The following is a 17,351-nucleotide window of genomic DNA, read 5'->3' as shown; positions in this document are numbered from 1 at the left end:
AAGAGATAAGCTCAGGTGACTTAACAGGTATGGGAGGTTTCTTTTACCTTCCAGGGGTAGGGCCCAGCATGTGTTTGGCACAAAGATGGCCTTACCCTGTGTTCGTACAGGTGAGCTCTAGCTAATGACTTTAAAGACTATTGTGGACAGATAAAAGCAATTTGTTTGAATGTGTATTTCACAGTATTTATTAGGTCTTGATGACAGTACATATTTACAATTAGCTCAAAGAGTTTTTGCTCTGGCAGGCCTTGTGTACGATGCTAATCCTTTCTGAAGGAGGAAAATTAAGGACATATTTCACCAGTTGATACCTGGCAGTAGATTAATGACTGGCATTTCTAAGACCGTGTGTCAAAGAATTTAAATAAACACTTGTTAACTTGATGCATTAGCGTCAATGTGTTCTTGTCGCTATCATTGTAAAGGGAAATGATTCAGAAAAAAAAATTAAAGGAAGGCATGTTAGACACATGAAAAGGTCTTATAGTACTTCAGAAACACTAGTTTTTAAGATTATTATCCTTCAGAATAACATTTTAGTACCAGGTTCATACACCTTGGGAAGAAAATAAGATCCTCTAATTCATGAGCAAGGTTAAACACTTTTCCATGTACTTGAGACCCTCACTAAAATAACAAGTGAGTTAATCCGTGATTTATACTAATATGCATCACAAAGAAAAGGAGTGTTGTATAACATCAGAGCTGAAGTAGGTGTGAGCTGGCCTAAGACCCAGCCCTTTAGCTATATGATCATTATTACCGAACATCTTAGCCTTAGCTGCTTTCCGTGTAAATGGCGCCAGTAGTACAAGTCCCATCTATATCACAATATCATTATAAGAATCAGCGATATAATGATAGTTAAGCATTTTTGTGAGCTTTGAATTGCTATATAAAAACAAAACATAATTTAAATACAAAATCTTGGAAGGGATGGTAGTGCAACAGGTATGGTGGTTGTTAACATTTATTAAATTAGTACTATATGCTAAGTACTATATAAATCTATATTTTTTAAAGCTGAATCTCTCAAAGTTTTACTTGTGATCGGATTTTATCTCATAAAAAGTATAACCCATTCTACTCTACTAGTAAGAAATCAAGAATCCAAAGAAACTAAGCATTTTGCCTTAGTTCATGACTCTTAGGCCACTGCTAGTTTTATTATAACAGGCTGATGATGCATTTTAAAAGATTGATCTTTTCAACCTAGGTAGATATATTTTATAGAATTTAAGGGTTACTTATACCCAGATTTTTAAAGTAGGATAAATATCCATGAACATGGAAATGAACATGATAATGACTGTATTTCTTAACTAAATTTGGGATTACAAAAATATTTTTCTACTTATGTATTTGCTTGCCTTGCAGAAAAAAATATACATACCATGTTGATTACATGTATACTATATCATAAAATAGATATAGACAATATTTTTAAAACAATAGAATGCATTGTTTGCTACAGTTTAGAAAGGTCTGGGGTCATCTGCCTGGATGGACATATCAACACATCATTTGAAGTTTGGATCGCCGGGGTGGATATTAGTGCCTTAGTGTGATACTTCATGATCTGAGAAGATCTCAGAATGAAGGGATAACCTTCAATTAAGTGCAGTTGAGTTCCTCTGATTCCTTGTCTAATCCTCTAGTATTAAAATTTTGAAATGTGTTGTGCAGCTGTCTAAGAAGTAATAGCATGATGGAGTGGAACCGAGGCAGACATTGGTCTGAATCCAGACTCCACTATTGGACAAGTTAGCTCCCATGTGCATAATTTTATCAAGTCAGTAGAAGGCGGGTAAGACTACCTTGCTTGCTGTATTTTTGAATTCAGTGATAACTTATGAACCATCTAGGAAAGCATTGACAAATATCGGAGCCCACCAGAGGGCAACTGTTAATAACCCAACAGGTAACTGGCAGGAGCTAGTCTACCTAAAATCTTGATGGTCCTCTTGTTTGTTTGTTTTGTTTTTTACTTGGATGCTCTTTCATTTCCTCTTCTTAATTTCCAGGCGTCTGAAAGGTTTTCATCCTTCTGGTTGTTAGTTTTAGCTTTGAACTCGGTCTCGCACTGTCATTTCTCTGCTTAGAGGTTATTAGTTCTGACCAATCTACCCAACTTAGATTATGCCTCTTCCTTGTCTTGGCACACTGTCTACATGTGCAGGACAAAACAAGTGTAACCCCTGACATTGTTGAAATATAGCTATTTTAAGTGTTTAAAATGCACATAATGACTAAAGGTAATAAGGATTTGTTTTTCATTGTCTTTTAGTGAAGTAACTTACCAGGCAGAGAGTTAGTATTTAGCAAATGATGGTGTCTGTCAAGATATGGCTGTTGATTCTCACCGTGCACAAACTCATGATCTTGGGACATTTCCTGAAAATTCTTCTTTGATATTTGATATCAGGAAATATAATATCTTGATACATTTAAATAAATTTCTGATGCTTCAGTTTTTTAAATTTATGCATATATTCTATAATTAACTTTCATGTTGATAAGTGGTATAAAATAAATTCCTTGTCTCAAAATATAAAATACTAGATATAAAAGTTATCTAATATAAGTTCCTTCTTTGAAGATAGGAAACACCCGTGTGTGACACTCACCTGGATTTTCACACTCATTTTAGCTTTACAAAATGAGGAAGAACAATGTTTCTTTTATTTTTTTTATAGATTTTATTTATTTATTCATGAGAATACACAGAGAGGAGAGAGAGAGGCAGAGACACGGGCAGAGGGAGAAGCAGGCTCCATGCAGGGAGCCCGACGTGGAACTCGATCCCAGGACTCCAGGATCAGGCCCTGGGCTGAAGGCGGCGCTAAACCCCTGAGCCACCTGGGCAGCCCACAATGTTTCTTTTAAAAATAATAGTGTACTTAGGAACTTGCTATCATTGAAGAGTCGTAATAACTATTAGTGACTTAAAGTCTTTTGAATGTTAGGTTTTGTTGGATCTCCAGTGTTTTTAAAATTTAAGAGTGCACATCAGTTTTGTCTCAAGGATACACATTAAGTGCCCTCAGCCCAAATTCTTAGCAGACTTTGTGTGGTGTGTGGATCGTGGCCTAAAGACATGGGTCACCCCAGAAAGAGCCAGGTTTCGCAGTTGCTTGTATCATTATAAATGAGGAATTACACTGGAGAGCCGTTAGAGTTCTAGCAGATGGTCCTCTAAAAGTGGCTGTTATATGTAAGTGTTTTATGGGAACTTAGAGATAATCAGATAACACTACAAATAATGCCTGCTGAATATGCAGTAGGTAAGAAAGTATCAACACTCTTTTAAAAATCATTTTGGCTTCTGGACTCTGAAGCCTATAAAACCTACTTATGTAGTTATAATACCTATGTTTTTCTGTATAAATCTTTGCAAAGCTGAGGTCATTACTGTTTGTTTTTATGACCCTAAGCAATACTCAGTTTTATTTTACCAAATAAACTACACAGCTATCAGCTAAACAATAGCTACATAGTGATAGCTATTATTTCTAACTATACTTTAGTAAAATACAAGCTTTTTCTTTATACAATGGAGACAGCCACTCCCCAACCAATTTTTTAAATAGCTCTTCTTTCCTTTTTGAATCTGTCGTGTTTCATAGATGCTGAAATGTTTTTGTAAAGAGGAATGTCTTTATACACAGTTTTAAAATAATGAGATCCATTCCAAATATAGAACCACATGGCCCTTAATTCAGTAGTGAGCATATATTCCTTTCAGAACTTCACAAAAATTGTGAGGATGGTTACCAATATGTACTATTAACAATAGTAGTCAAAAGTATTTCTTACATATCTTTCTCAAAATTGTGCTTTTTCTTTCCAGAAATATGATAATTCCTTCTAGAGTGTATTCCAGCCTATTTGATTTACATGTATTTAATGTACATAGGCTCTTCTATTTGAGTTAGATGGTGGGTTGTGCCAGAAAAGCTATGAATATATATTTGCAAATGCATGTATTTATTCTATATATGCAAAGGCAGTGATTATACAGTATATATGTACAGAGATGGAATATATATGTACCAAGATGGAATAGATTTTTCAGTTGACACAAGAAGGGAAAAACATATTTCTTGCCCATGAGTATGACAGAGCCTTTTAGAAATGTTAACCTGTCAGACTTTCTCCTCCAACAGAATCTCTGGCTGCTTCTATCAGGAATTTTGGCCACCAATAAAATTCATCATGCAGTCATTGAAAGCAATGGATTTACCAATTAATACTGTCTTGTAAAATTATCTCAAAATTATTTTAAAAATCAAATTGTTATTTGCATGGCTGAGAAGTTGGAGTAGTAGTGTTGATGTAGATGTATGTATTTAAATCAAACTAATAATATCAATAAGAACCAAAAAGAATAGTAGACATTTGTCCACCCATTCGTTCATTTTAAACATTTCACTTACAAATTTAAATGAATTTAAGAAGAGTTAAGCATCTAATGTGTTCAAAATCCTGAGCTAAATTATATAAAACAGTGTTAAACTGTATATTTTAGACATTTGTATATTTATATACATGCGTTATTTATATATACATATACATATAATGTATAATATACATCATCTCTGCATTTAACTTAGTAAGAAAATAAGAGCTACATGAAAGGATAGATAAAGATCATAAGTAGCTCACTTTACTTTTACATATTTCTCACTAAAATTATGTATAAAATCAAATGAACGAATTTATCCCTCCTTGCCAAATTTCGTATAACCCATTGACCAGAGATTTAAATATCTTAAATGAAACAATAGCCCAAAGAATCTGTTGTGTTGTTTATATTTTGTACCTACATGATCTCTCAGCAGTATAGTTTGAAATTTTTTAAGTAATAACATATTCTGAGAAAAATTTGTAGGTGGAATTTGTTTTGAAACCCTTCAGTGACTACACTATTGAACCAAATATATTTAAAGTATACAAATGTATAAAATAGACACTTCTAATAAAAGACATTAACTGTAAGACAAAGACTCTATAAAGAGGAGACTCAACACCATTGTCTACTTTTCAAATATCAGCTTCCCAGTGTATCTAGTCCCCGGGAGGATATCTCAGTGCAGATTGTCTCCCTATCCAGGGTGGGGTTCTCCCCAGATGTAATTTTCATCTTGTTCTGAGAGACATAGAGCTGTTCAGGCTACATCCTGTCATGTTGCTTTAGTATAGACATTTGTAAATTACAAACCATTGCTACCAGTGTGTGTGTGTGTGTGTGTGTGTGTGTGTGTGCGTGCGCACGCGCGCAATTTACCATATGATATTAATTTCTATCTGTCTCATTACCTTGGAAGCTAAGAGCCCAATATGTCATATTTCTGAATAAATATAGCAGTCTGTGTAGAATTGGCCAATCTCTGGAGTCTGACCTTCCCAGAATATTACTCCGACAGATTATCTCATTATTTGTATCAGAATCCATAAAAATTATTTGTAGCAGTATCTCAAAAATTTCTAACAGATGTTGAAAAAGGGCCCTTGCCAATACTGAATGCTATTACCTGAGTACATGAAATGTACAGTCCAGATGAAGTTTAGATCCACATAATCATCTTGGCTCCTCTGCAACTATTGTGGGTTTCACTTGCAAAGTCAAGGACTCAAAGAGAAGACGGATGAGACATGAAAGTCATTTCTGAAAGTCTGTGTATGACCAAAATGCCAGAACTTCTATGATATCAGGTCTTCATTATGTATATGCCATTATACTCAAGGACTAGATCATAATACCAAAGGCAAGATACCTATAGAATCTCAATTGCACCATAAGTATAAGATAAATATCAACCAGGGCTGTGATGTGTCACTTGTTAATTAAAACCTCTTCAGTGTGTTGATTCACAAGAACCTCTTTTGAGAAAACGTGCTAACTTCAAAATTACAGTGATTTCAGATATAATATTATAAGAAGCTTTCTCATATCTCCACCGGTCCCTGCAGAAGCAATTTGGGAAAGACCTAGTAGAAAGCACTAGAAACCAGAGTCCAAATCCAGCTCCAGAGAAGTTATCAGACAGAAAACTGAGCATCCCAGAGGTTGCGTAACTGCTTAGTTATTCATCTAGAAAGAGGCAGGAGTGGTTATACCGTTCATAGGATGAAACCCAATCACAAGGCAAACTTTGAAAAATTCATCTTCTTTTTTAACTCCTAACATACAGTGTCATATTAGTTTCGGGCATACAATATAGTGACTCAACAATTCTTTTTTAAAATATTTTATTTATTCATCAGATACTTAGAGAGAGAGGCAGAGACACAGGGAGAGGGAGAGGCAGGCTCCCTGTGAGGAGCCTGATGTGAGACTCAATCCCAGGACCTGAGGATCATGCCCTGAGCCAAAGGCAGACACTCAACCACTGAGCCACCTCGGCATCCCTGTGATTCAACAATCCTATATGTCACTCAGTGTTCATCATGAAAAAAGCACTCTTAATCAGCTTTAAAAAATGTTGTGGAAAATTTGTATCGTACCCTATAGTGCTAGTTTACAAATGTTAGAGATTCTCGTATGTATAAATCCAACCGCAGCATTCCTAAAAACGAAGATTGGTTTTTTTTCACCGTCTGATAATCTATACTAGTTATGCTAATATTAAAATTTTGGGGAAAAAAAAAGCTAGTAGAAAGTCTATATGGAGACTACAGATATCTAGTGAATTAAGACACTTAAGTGGCATAGTTACCTTATACCTACAGTTACTCTCTCCTTTCTATTATTTGTGGCACAAGAGCTTAACAAATCTGAACTTCTCACTAAGCTTATAAATAGGTGACGATTAATAATAACCCTATAGCTTCTATTCAGAAAAGGGCATCCATATTTCTCAATTTCTACATTTCCTGGGACTTTCTAAGGTTCTGTAGTGATTCTGCATTATGTAGCGAGGGTAGGGAAGAATTGGAATGTTTTGTGTATTGTCATAGACTGTCGCAGCAATGGGGACAGCATTTTTCCACCAAAGAGAAATTATGCTCTGAGTCAGTTATTTGCAATACCTGGATTGCTAGATGCTATCATTTATAACACTGCATCTGCATTCATAGCAGTTGAGTTTAAGGAATTTGTAAACAGGAACTTTATCTGATCTAGACATACAGTAGGCATTTTCACTATATCATTTTTATTGCTACTTAATACAACCCTAAATATTCAATTTCGTGGAGGGCAATTCACCATTGCACCTACTGTAGGGCATTTATCTATATTTCAGGAGAGCCCAGAAAACGTCGGGGGATTGGTTGTGGGATTTAAAACCTTTTACTCCAGGGCCAGTCCTCCAAAGCCACATCAGTAATGATTGAAAGTTGTTCAGCTCTGCAGGCAGTTTAGTAGCCTACATGAAATCACTTAGTGGTCCAAATTGAACTCCTGAGGGAACTGTCATAATTGACAGTTGGAACCAAGAGGACAAGAATGGAATGGACCTGTGAACTAGGAGTGAGTGAATTTCTCCTGTGGGCATGACAGTGTTTATCTTCTACAATTTAGCTTTAAGTGGCCTGAGAGTTTAAAAATGGAGAAAGCTGTTTTATTCAGAGGGGGGAATATGGGGAACAGAAAGCAGTTTTATCCCAATGGACAACCAAGAAGAGTCCTCTTACTATTTTGCCGTTGCTTGCCTCATATAATACATCGATTCAAAGTGAATATTATGATGCTTTTGCTTTGAATGTCCATATTTACATTATTGAATTTTATTTATTTTATTTAAAAAAATTATTTATTCATGGGAGACACAGAGAGAAGCAGAGACATAGGCAGAGGGAGAAGCAAAGAAGGCTCCCTGCAGGGAGCACAATGAGGAACTCAATCTCAGGACCCCCTGATCACGCCTTGAGCTGAAGGAAGACGCTCAACTGCTGAGCCACCGAGGCGTCCCAAGATTATTAAATTTTATTAAAATGAACTGTAGCATACCCTTTATTATTGCATGACTTGCAGGTGAAAGTGAATAAAAGCTTATATGTTTTGTACTCTATTTTGTATTATTTCAGGGAAACTAGTTGGAGTCAATAGATTGCTGGATCTTATACATTCTGAGGAAAAATTGGCCAGAACCATCTCTGGGCATTCATAAGATACTGTGTTACTAGGATCCTGCATATAATTCTTAATATAAGTCACAGACGAAGTCATAGCAGTTTGTGGCTCTTTCTTTCTGCATAACATGAAAGTTACAGGGTGGTGAGTATTCTCGATACAGAGCCCAAATTGGTGTCTTCCTCCTGTAAGTTAAAACACTTTTCTGAAGATGATCCCAGAGGAAATGAAGGGAAAAGATAGAACCCTCTCCTAAGGACTTCAAGTGACTGAATATTTAATAAGCCCATAAACCAATGGCAAGTATATAATAAGTGCTATGTGCTTATTACATATAAAGGAAGTTTTGCATAACTGCTTTTGAAATCCATTTAATGATTTATAGACCATCTTTGAAAGTTCAAAATCTCTAAAATGGAACTTCTTTTAGCAATGTTTACGACAGGCACTAAAAAAGAAGGGTTATGTGACAAAGAATGAAATGACACTGATTATTTGTTCCACACTTTATTCTGACTGTGTGGCCGTAGCCTACTAAGGGGTCTTTTCAAATAAGTCTTGGTCTTTACATGAATGTGGGTTGACCAGTCAGAAACCAAGGTAATGGGGCCTCATGGTCCACAGCCCTCTGCCAAATAATGGTTCAAAATCAGCCAGTGCGATCCATCCCTTATATCACAAAGGGCACTATCCTTGATTGACTTCTTTTCCCTAGTCAAGTACAAAGAGCCTAATTTTGTTGTTTCAACTCTATATAGCTCAGCCAGTCTTCCGCCTAGGTCACGTTGACCAGTGGAGTTATCTTGGAAGCATAATTCCGTTGCCATCTTAGACAATTTGTGGGACTGAAGGATCTATTTTGTAGAGCAGAAAGCTTTTAAGAACATCGCATGCAATAAATTTCCTAGACTTATGCCAATTTGTTCATATTGTAGAGAATTGAGTATACTTTGGGATAACTCCATGAAGTGAATACTTTTGAGTTATATCACCATATGGTTTTATCTCTTTGAATTCTTTTTGTTCTTAAAGTTGATGGCTAATTTTCCTTATTTGTAGAAATCTCACTGGAATCTTATACGTTGAATTTGGTGTTAAGACAAAGAGAAAATGCTTACGTGGTCCCTGATGTAATAGATATAACACCAGTCACAGTCTCTCTAATGTCTCACAGAAAGTTTGTTTCATTTTGTGGAAACTCCAAACACAAGTAGATTCTTACTCTTGGGTGATGTGAACTTCTAGGGACTAAATTATGTCCTTTCAAAATTCATATGTTGAAGCCCTAACCCTTGGCATGACATTATTTAATGATGAGATGTTAGGGGACTGATTAGGTTTAGGTGAGATCATGAAGGCTCCCATGATGCGGTTGGTATCCTAAGAAGAGGGAGAGAGGTCCGAGCTCACTCTCTCTTTCTACCATGTGAATTAAGACAAAGAGAGGTGGTGGCCTTCTATAAGCCAGGAAGAGAGCTCCTACGGGGAACTGAATCAGTTGGCACTTTGACCTTTGACTTCTAGCCTTTAGAAGCATGAGAAATAAATGTCTGTAGTTTAAACCACCCAGGCTGTAGTATTTTGTTATATCAGCCCAAGTCGACTACTGCAGGGGGAAAGAAAGGAGTTGAAACTCATTATCTGTACCCTACTTTACTGTTGCTACTCGGCCTGGCTTAACCAGTGTCTTTCAGATTGATCATGATTCACACATGGATGTGTCTGACCTCTCATGAACCCGGGTGATGGTCTCTTTAGACCATAACCCTCTGCCAAACGATGGTTAGATCTGCTGCAGCTTCTTAAGCGCTTTACCAGAGGTGGCTTAACATTTATCACTACTCCTTATTTCTAAAATTTCAATCATTTACTAATTTAGATTTTCCAAAATAATTTTAAATCAGTTTAACACAGAGGTTGATTAATATTTCAAGTTCTTAACTAAGTTCAAAATGTTGACTCACTAATACTCATTGATTTCCAATTTATAGTTACAATAACTAATGCAAAATGGCTACTTTTTTGTCACTACAGTTGTTACATTATTTATATCTATATATTTATTTGTTTTTGCTCTCCTGTCAACTACTTAATCTTAATTACCAGAATAAAAGTACTTGTTTCTTAGTAGTTAATGGTTCTATTCCAAACTAATCACTACTATTAAGGTATTTTGGCTAGAATTGTTTGCTTTACAAAATTAATGCCATTCTTATTTTTATAGTTATTTTTTTTATTGCTTACAATAATTTTATAAATTTTTATGTTCTGCTTTGAACTGTGGAATGAAATACTATTATTTGGCACACCTGGGAGGCCCAGTGGTTGAACATCTGCCTTTAGCTCAGGTCGTGATCCTGAGGTCCTGGGATGGAGACACGCATCGGGCTTCCTGCAGGGAGCCTGCCTCTCCCTCTGCCTATGTCTCTGCCTCTCTCTGTGTATCTCTCATGAATAAATAATTAAAATCTTTAAAAAAAGGGAAAATAAATACTATTATTTGCCTAATTTTTAAGACCTTCTATATCCCAGTAAGTGGCATTTTAAGCCATTTTTCTTCCTAAATTATCTCATATTAATTTTCTATGAAATTTATTATATCATTTTTATTATCAGTGAGTGATTATTAAAAGCGAATTATTTTATATCTTTAAATCTTTTTACACACAAAAACTAGGAGTTAAAAGGAAAATGGAAACTGGGTTTCTTGGTTCTGAAAGGGTGGTATTGCCACAATATTACACTCAGTGTTTGAGGTACCGAGTTTAAAAAAAAAAAGTTTTATAAAGAATACATTGATGTGACTACAATTCACGTGTTTGCAAAACTTAATGAGAAGGAAGTTTCATTTTTTTAAAAGATTTTATTTATTTATTCATGAGGGACAGAGAGAGAGAGAAGCAGAGACATAGGCAGAGGGAGAAGCAGGCTCGCCATAGGGAGCCTGATGTGAAACTTGATCCCAGGACCCTGGGCTCATGATGTGAGCCAAGGGCAGAAGCTCACCACTGAGCCACCCAGGTGCCCTGGAAGTTTCATTTTTGCTCTGAATGTTATTCATAGTTGTAGTAACTGAATTGCAATACTGTGATAGAAGGGCTGCTGAAAGTTAAATATTTTAATACTGTTTTTAATTTCTTTATAATCAACAGTTAATTTTTTATAAACATTGAACATATACTATGTAGTATTAATTATTAAAATATAATATGTAGGCTTAACAAAGTATACATTTAACAAAGAAATCAGAATAATATTTTTTATTATATTTTTAAATAATAATGACTTTGCTGATATGCCTGGGAAGCTCCAAACGCTAATTCATTTTTTTTCTGAGTACAAGAGAATTCTGTTTCCATTTTTAGCTAGTGACAATCTAGCTAAGCCCTTAAACTTCATTTACTTCATCTCAGAGAATAGGATATCCATTTCTTATTTCATTTATGGTCTGTTCGCCCATTCTTCCCATTCAACCTAATGAATCAGAAAATATTTTGAAAATAGTACTTAGGGAAGAGCTGGAAGGCATCAAATTATTTTGAGTGTATTAACAGCCAATACAGGTGGGAGTAGAAAGCTGCTTAAAGTCTCTAGAAAATAGCTGAATATTGATAACTAAATTACAGTGTTTTTTCTTTCATATTTGACCAGGAAATTTTAGTATTTGAAAGTTGTCCTTAAAAAAAAAAAAAAAAAAAAAAAAAAAAAGAAAGAAAGAAAGAAAGAAAAAGAAAGAAAGAAGAAAGAAAGAAAGAAAGTTTTCCTTCCTAAATTTGTCATTGTTTATCTGAGATATGTTTGTGATCTTAAAGAATTGGAAACAAGCTAAATGCTCATCAAGAGAATGAAGAAAATGGTATATAGCTTATTAGTATGTGACTGTTCAATATCCAATAAGATGATTTAATAGCATAATAAAATGAGTGTTGAAATAGTAAGTAATGGCAATTGGTATGTAGATTGATGACTTTTTTTTTTCTAATTTGCAACTCATTTTCTTCTAAGTACTGGAAAGAAATGACAACCCACAAAATTTTAACAGTAAATATCTTCAGATTAGAATTACTTTTTTTCCTTCATTTGTATATATTTCCCTTCATATGTACATATTCCCTAACATATTTACTTTTATAATGCTAGCTTTGGCTTATTTCAGGAAGTAGTTTGAGATTTAAGACTTAAATATTCACTATAATTATAATGTCTTTCTTTATGAATGATAGAGATATCATCACATGGACTTGATTTTCTGAAGATTTTTCACAAAATAGTGTTTATGCAATATTATGGATTCTATTGAAGAACTGTCTCTTACTGCCCTGGTAGATATGTTATGTCTTCCTAAACTGTGGATGGTTTTCTGAAGAATAAATTTCAGACTTTTTGGGGGGACCTTCTTATGCTTTATTTTGTCCAAGAAGAGATGCTTAGGGATCTCTGGGTGGCGCAGCGGTTTGGTGCCTGCCTTTGGCCCAGGGCGCGATCCTGGAGACCCAGGATCGAGTCCCACGTCGGGCTCCCAGTGCATGGAGTCTGCTTCTCCCTCTGCCTATGTCTCTGCCTCTCTCTCTCTCTCTCTCTCTCTCTGTGACTATCATAAATAAATAAAAATTAAAAAAAAAAAGAAGAGATGCTTAAATAAATCAGTTATTTCAGTTCAGTGTTTCCCTTTTTAGAATTATAAATCTAAGCAGTTTTATACCAACTTTTCAAATGGAAAAAACATTCAAGTACATTTAGATGAGTTACAAGTATTTGGAAAATGACTGTCCTCTTTTGAATGCTAAGAAATTAACGAACTGTATGCTAACTGAATTTTTGTAATGTCCTTTAATGATGAATTCGGATATCTTCTAATTCAAGAAGTCTTCTCTGGTCTTCTCAATTAGATAGGATCTTTCTTTTCAGAAATTACAACTTTAGTTTTGTAAATCTTGCAGCATTTGCAAGGTTTTACCGTATATTATAGGACTTATTTGAGTACTAGCTCTAGATTTTAACAGATTATAACATTTAGGGTATGATATTTTTTCCTTATTCATTTTTGTGTTCCTTTCATTTTTTTCCTAGGCTTTTAAATATAGCATGAATTACTATTGTTGGCTGACTTTCTTGAGTATTTGTATATTTCATGCTGTTATTGTTTTTTTTTTTCAGTATGAGTGTCTAAGTAAATCTCAAATTTAGGTTGGAAATTAGAACCATGAACTCAAGAGAAGAATAGAATTTACTGCCATGTTAATCTTGTCTCCAAAATTATTTTCTCTTTAGTAAATTTTAATGTTGTCTTTAACAATTAACATATCCCTCTTAGATTCAAGGGTAGAAATCTCCTTTGAAGACAGATGAAAAGCTTTTGACTATTCTAAACATAGTTTTTATGATTTTATAGAGTATTCACCTTCTGAGTGTGGTATTTTCAGACTGAAAACCCTACTCTTAAGTTAGTCTTCATATGGCAACTGTTTAATTTTTTTACTTGTTCTTCTCAAATACATCTAATACCATCATATTTTCTGTAAACTTCTGGGACCAAAAGCATACTACATAATATGTAAATAACCAAATTTCTTCTGATTTATAGAGTAAATCTCTATATTTTTAGATGACCAGAGTCCTGTTAGCTTTTTGGGGGTACAGAAACCCATTAAAATATCACTTTAATATCAACTAAGTAAAATTAAAAATTCAGTGCCTCACTCATACTGGCAACCTTCATAAACACTTAACACTAACTCCATTCCAACTTCTAGCTTAAAAGCAGAGAGACACGTTCTAGGATTAGTTGCATTTTCACCAAAAAATTCATTTTTCTCTTGTCATTTGTTTTGTAGCTATAACATCTCGATTGTTCTTCTTACAATGTAAGCATTTTTCCAGTGCCTCAGAGCTCCTTGATTTTTCTTTTTATCAGTGGTTTTTAGGAATTTGTTTATGATGTGTCTGGGTTTCTTTGTGTTTATTCTGATTAGAATTCAGTGAGATTCTTGGATCTGTGGGATGATATAATTTTCGTCAAATTAGGAAGGATTTTGGCTATTGTTCTTTTGAATATCTTTACCCTTGTGAGACTCCACATATATGTATATTAAATAAATTTCATATAACTTACTGAGGCCCTGCTTAATGTTTTTTTAGTGTTTTATCTCTGTGTTACATTTTGGATATTCATTATTTCTACAACTTCAAATTCACAGATCTGTTTTTATGCAGATTCTTATCACCTGTAATATCCATTAAGTATATATTTTTATTTTAAACCTAATTTTCATCTGTGGATGTACTCTTTGATTCTTTTATATATATATATATATATATATATATATATATATTATTTATTTATTTATTTATTTATTTATTTATATAATTAATCTTCTTTCCGGTTGTGGGTCATATTTTCCAATTCATAAGATCTCTAGGAATTTTTTTTTAAGATTGTATTAATTTGTTTGACAGAGAGAGCCTGAGAGCACAAGTAAGGGGAGTAGCAGAAGGAAAGGAGAAGCAGGCTTCCCACTGAGCAGGGAGCCTGATGCAGGGCTCAATCCCAAGACCCTGGGATCTTGACTTGTTCTGAAAGCAGACACTTAATCGACTGAGCCTTTCAGGTGCCCCAGGTCTCTAGGAATTTTTGATTGGATATTGAAAATTTTGTATTTCATGTTGTTGAGTGTCTAAGTTTTATTTTTTTAAAGAATTATTGTACCTTGCTCTGGTAGACATTTAGATTGGTTTTGGTTTAGTTTGATCATCTTGAGACTTGTTTTTAAATTTTGTTAGGGTAATCCCAGAGTACCTGTTACTGTAAGGGATCATTTATCCCCACTACTAAGGCCTGGTCATTCTGATATCTGAACTTCATGCTCAGGGGGCCAGTTGGACACTCCACTGTTGATGATAGGAACCAGGATGATTCTCTGTCTTTTATGGGTCTGGAAACTCATAGCTTTCAAATAAATTTTTAAACAGCCTCATAAAAGTCACCTTTCACATGCATATTCTAGGAACCAACATAGACTCAAAGGATCCCTAAGACTATTTCTGGAATTTTTTGTATAATTGTCCTCTTTCTTGAAATCTGCCTCACAAATTCCTGTATCCTCAGACTTCTTGAACTCTAATTTCTGTTGCCTCAACTCAGTTAGGTAGTTGTTTCTACTTTCATATACACACATATGTCTGCCCACACACACATACACACAAACACACACACATATCTCAGCCTTATGACCTGAAATATGTTTCTTTTCTCTAAGATGTCATGGCTCTGCAATGCCTGTGGTTTAATGTCTGAAAACAGTTGTTTCATCTATATTAGCCTAGTTTTCTGGTTTTTGGAGTCGAGAAAGTTAAAACCCTCGTTATTCTATCGTGTCTGAAAGTGAAATCCTTCAACTGATTGAAGATTCATGTATAGAGAAGTACAAGCTAAATATTACACTAGGAATTAAGACAGTTCTGCAGAGAATGTTGAAATGTTAATGACAAAACTCTATTATTATAAATACTGAAAGAAACTCTCAAGTAATCTTATGTGAGAGAGTAGATACATATAGACTTTAAGATGTTTAAGAGTCAATAAGTAGAATTACATAGTTGGCAACCAGGATTTACAGTTTTGAGAGTCATTTGCATAGAGGAAAAGGATGAAGTCAGAGAGGGCATGTTGCTATTTACAGTGAGAAGTCTAGTGCAGCTGTGTCTTCGTCTTAAATTTGACTCGGGGTCATTATCAAAGGCAGACCACTGGGCTCTATCAACCATGGGTCTGACCCAATGTAACAGTTCTTGAGTTTGCATTTTAACCAGTTCATTCCTCTTTAGGAAATAAAACATCAACCTAGGAATTGTTTATTATTGAAAGTAATTCCATGATATTTCTAAAAATACTGATCACATAAGAGCAAAAAGAAAATAGTAGTATTTCTATGGATTGCATTATTTATGTTAGCCTGGAGTAATAAGAAAGATAAGAGATTCTGGAGACCCCAAAATGGATCTTTAGTGTATTTTTCCCTTTCATTGTGATTAAAATACACAAAATTATATGAGGAAGCTAAATATTTGTTTAAAATACGTATGTACACCTTGATTTTTCTTTTTTCAATTGATTCTCAGAGCATTTGTCTTGAGGTATGCAATAGCTCACACTGCAAAATAAAAAAAAAAAAACAACTTTCCTTTAACCCTAACCTTGAATAATTCATAAAGCAACCACCTAAATCTAATTAAACGGAAACAAAAAAACGGCAGCAATATAATCCTTGATTTTAATGATGCCATGCTATTACTTTTTATGTAATATCTAAATGTTTATGAACTCAACCTTCATTATAAAGAGTTATGTATAGTGTTGACTGTCCAATATTTAGTAAAATTTTAATAATCCAAGGTGTGATCATTAACAACCTAATTTGAAACATTTTTATGTTATTTGGTTGCTCTTGATTTCAGAAGTAGCTGGTTTAAATGCATAGTGTGTACATCCTCACACATATTCAATTTACATGCCTTTAAGACTTCCACCTTAATGCTCAACTTAGAAATGTCATTAAAATTACTTTAAAAATATGTATTTATTAATTGCTTTTATAGCTATAAGGTTTTGAAATAGATCATTCATATAAAAGTGTGTGTGTATATATATTTGTATCACTGATAAAATGTATTAATTAGCTAATGTTTGACAATGATCATCAATGTCAGAGATTGTATCCTTGTTGAAATTTTAGTTTCAAAAAAAAATTTTTTAGTTTCACCATATTGGTTTTTTAAAACTAGTAGTCACTTTAGAAGAAAATGCCTGGCCAAAAACAAACAAAAAGAAAGAAAGAAAAAAGATGCTTAGTAAATATTGTTGAATAAATGAATGAATGAATTTTTAAAACCTTACAAAAATAAATCAATAAGTGCTGGAGTACGTAGAAATAAAAGTTTCATTGAGTTTAATTAAGCACAATTAAATACTCTGCCAAGCTCAGAAAACAGTTTTTAGAAATACTGGCAGTCCTTAGGCAACATAGGAACTGTTAGTTAAATGAATTAAAAATGAGTTTGAGAATAGAAATTTCAACACAGATACCCAGTCTACTAATTTGCTGATCATTGATGAAAACTAGCTACACATACTCTTTTTTTAAACCAGTATATGATATTGGTTCAGTTAAAGAGAATGTACAGAATTAACTCTATCTCTTACTTGCTTAATTATGTTTTTCTTATGTTCAATTTTTAAATTAATTTTAAACTCTTCTTCTCTTCTACAGCATTT

At 34.1% G+C, this 17,351-nt stretch overlaps 1 protein-coding gene across 13 annotated transcripts in view; it reads left to right on the top strand.

The window, feature by feature from the left end:
- RALYL (RALY RNA binding protein like) overlaps positions 1–17,351 on the top strand; it is a 708,475-nt gene that overhangs the window by 312,941 nt on the left and 378,183 nt on the right. The window contains exon 1 of one of the 13 annotated variants that reach the window (XM_072804067.1): positions 11,912–11,936. The exons of the other annotated variants lie outside the window; for them this stretch is intronic. The gene's annotated coding sequence lies outside the window, so the exon portion shown is untranslated. Of the gene's footprint in view, positions 1–11,911; positions 11,937–17,351 lie in introns of those variants that run through there. 13 annotated transcript variants of the gene reach the window in all.

Source organism: Canis lupus, chromosome 28, assembly GCF_048164855.1.
Source record: "Canis lupus baileyi chromosome 28, mCanLup2.hap1, whole genome shotgun sequence".
NCBI lineage: Eukaryota > Metazoa > Chordata > Mammalia > Carnivora > Canidae > Canis > Canis lupus.
The sequence above is the reverse complement of the archived record's forward strand: the minus strand, read 5'-3'. Positions and strand labels throughout refer to the sequence as shown.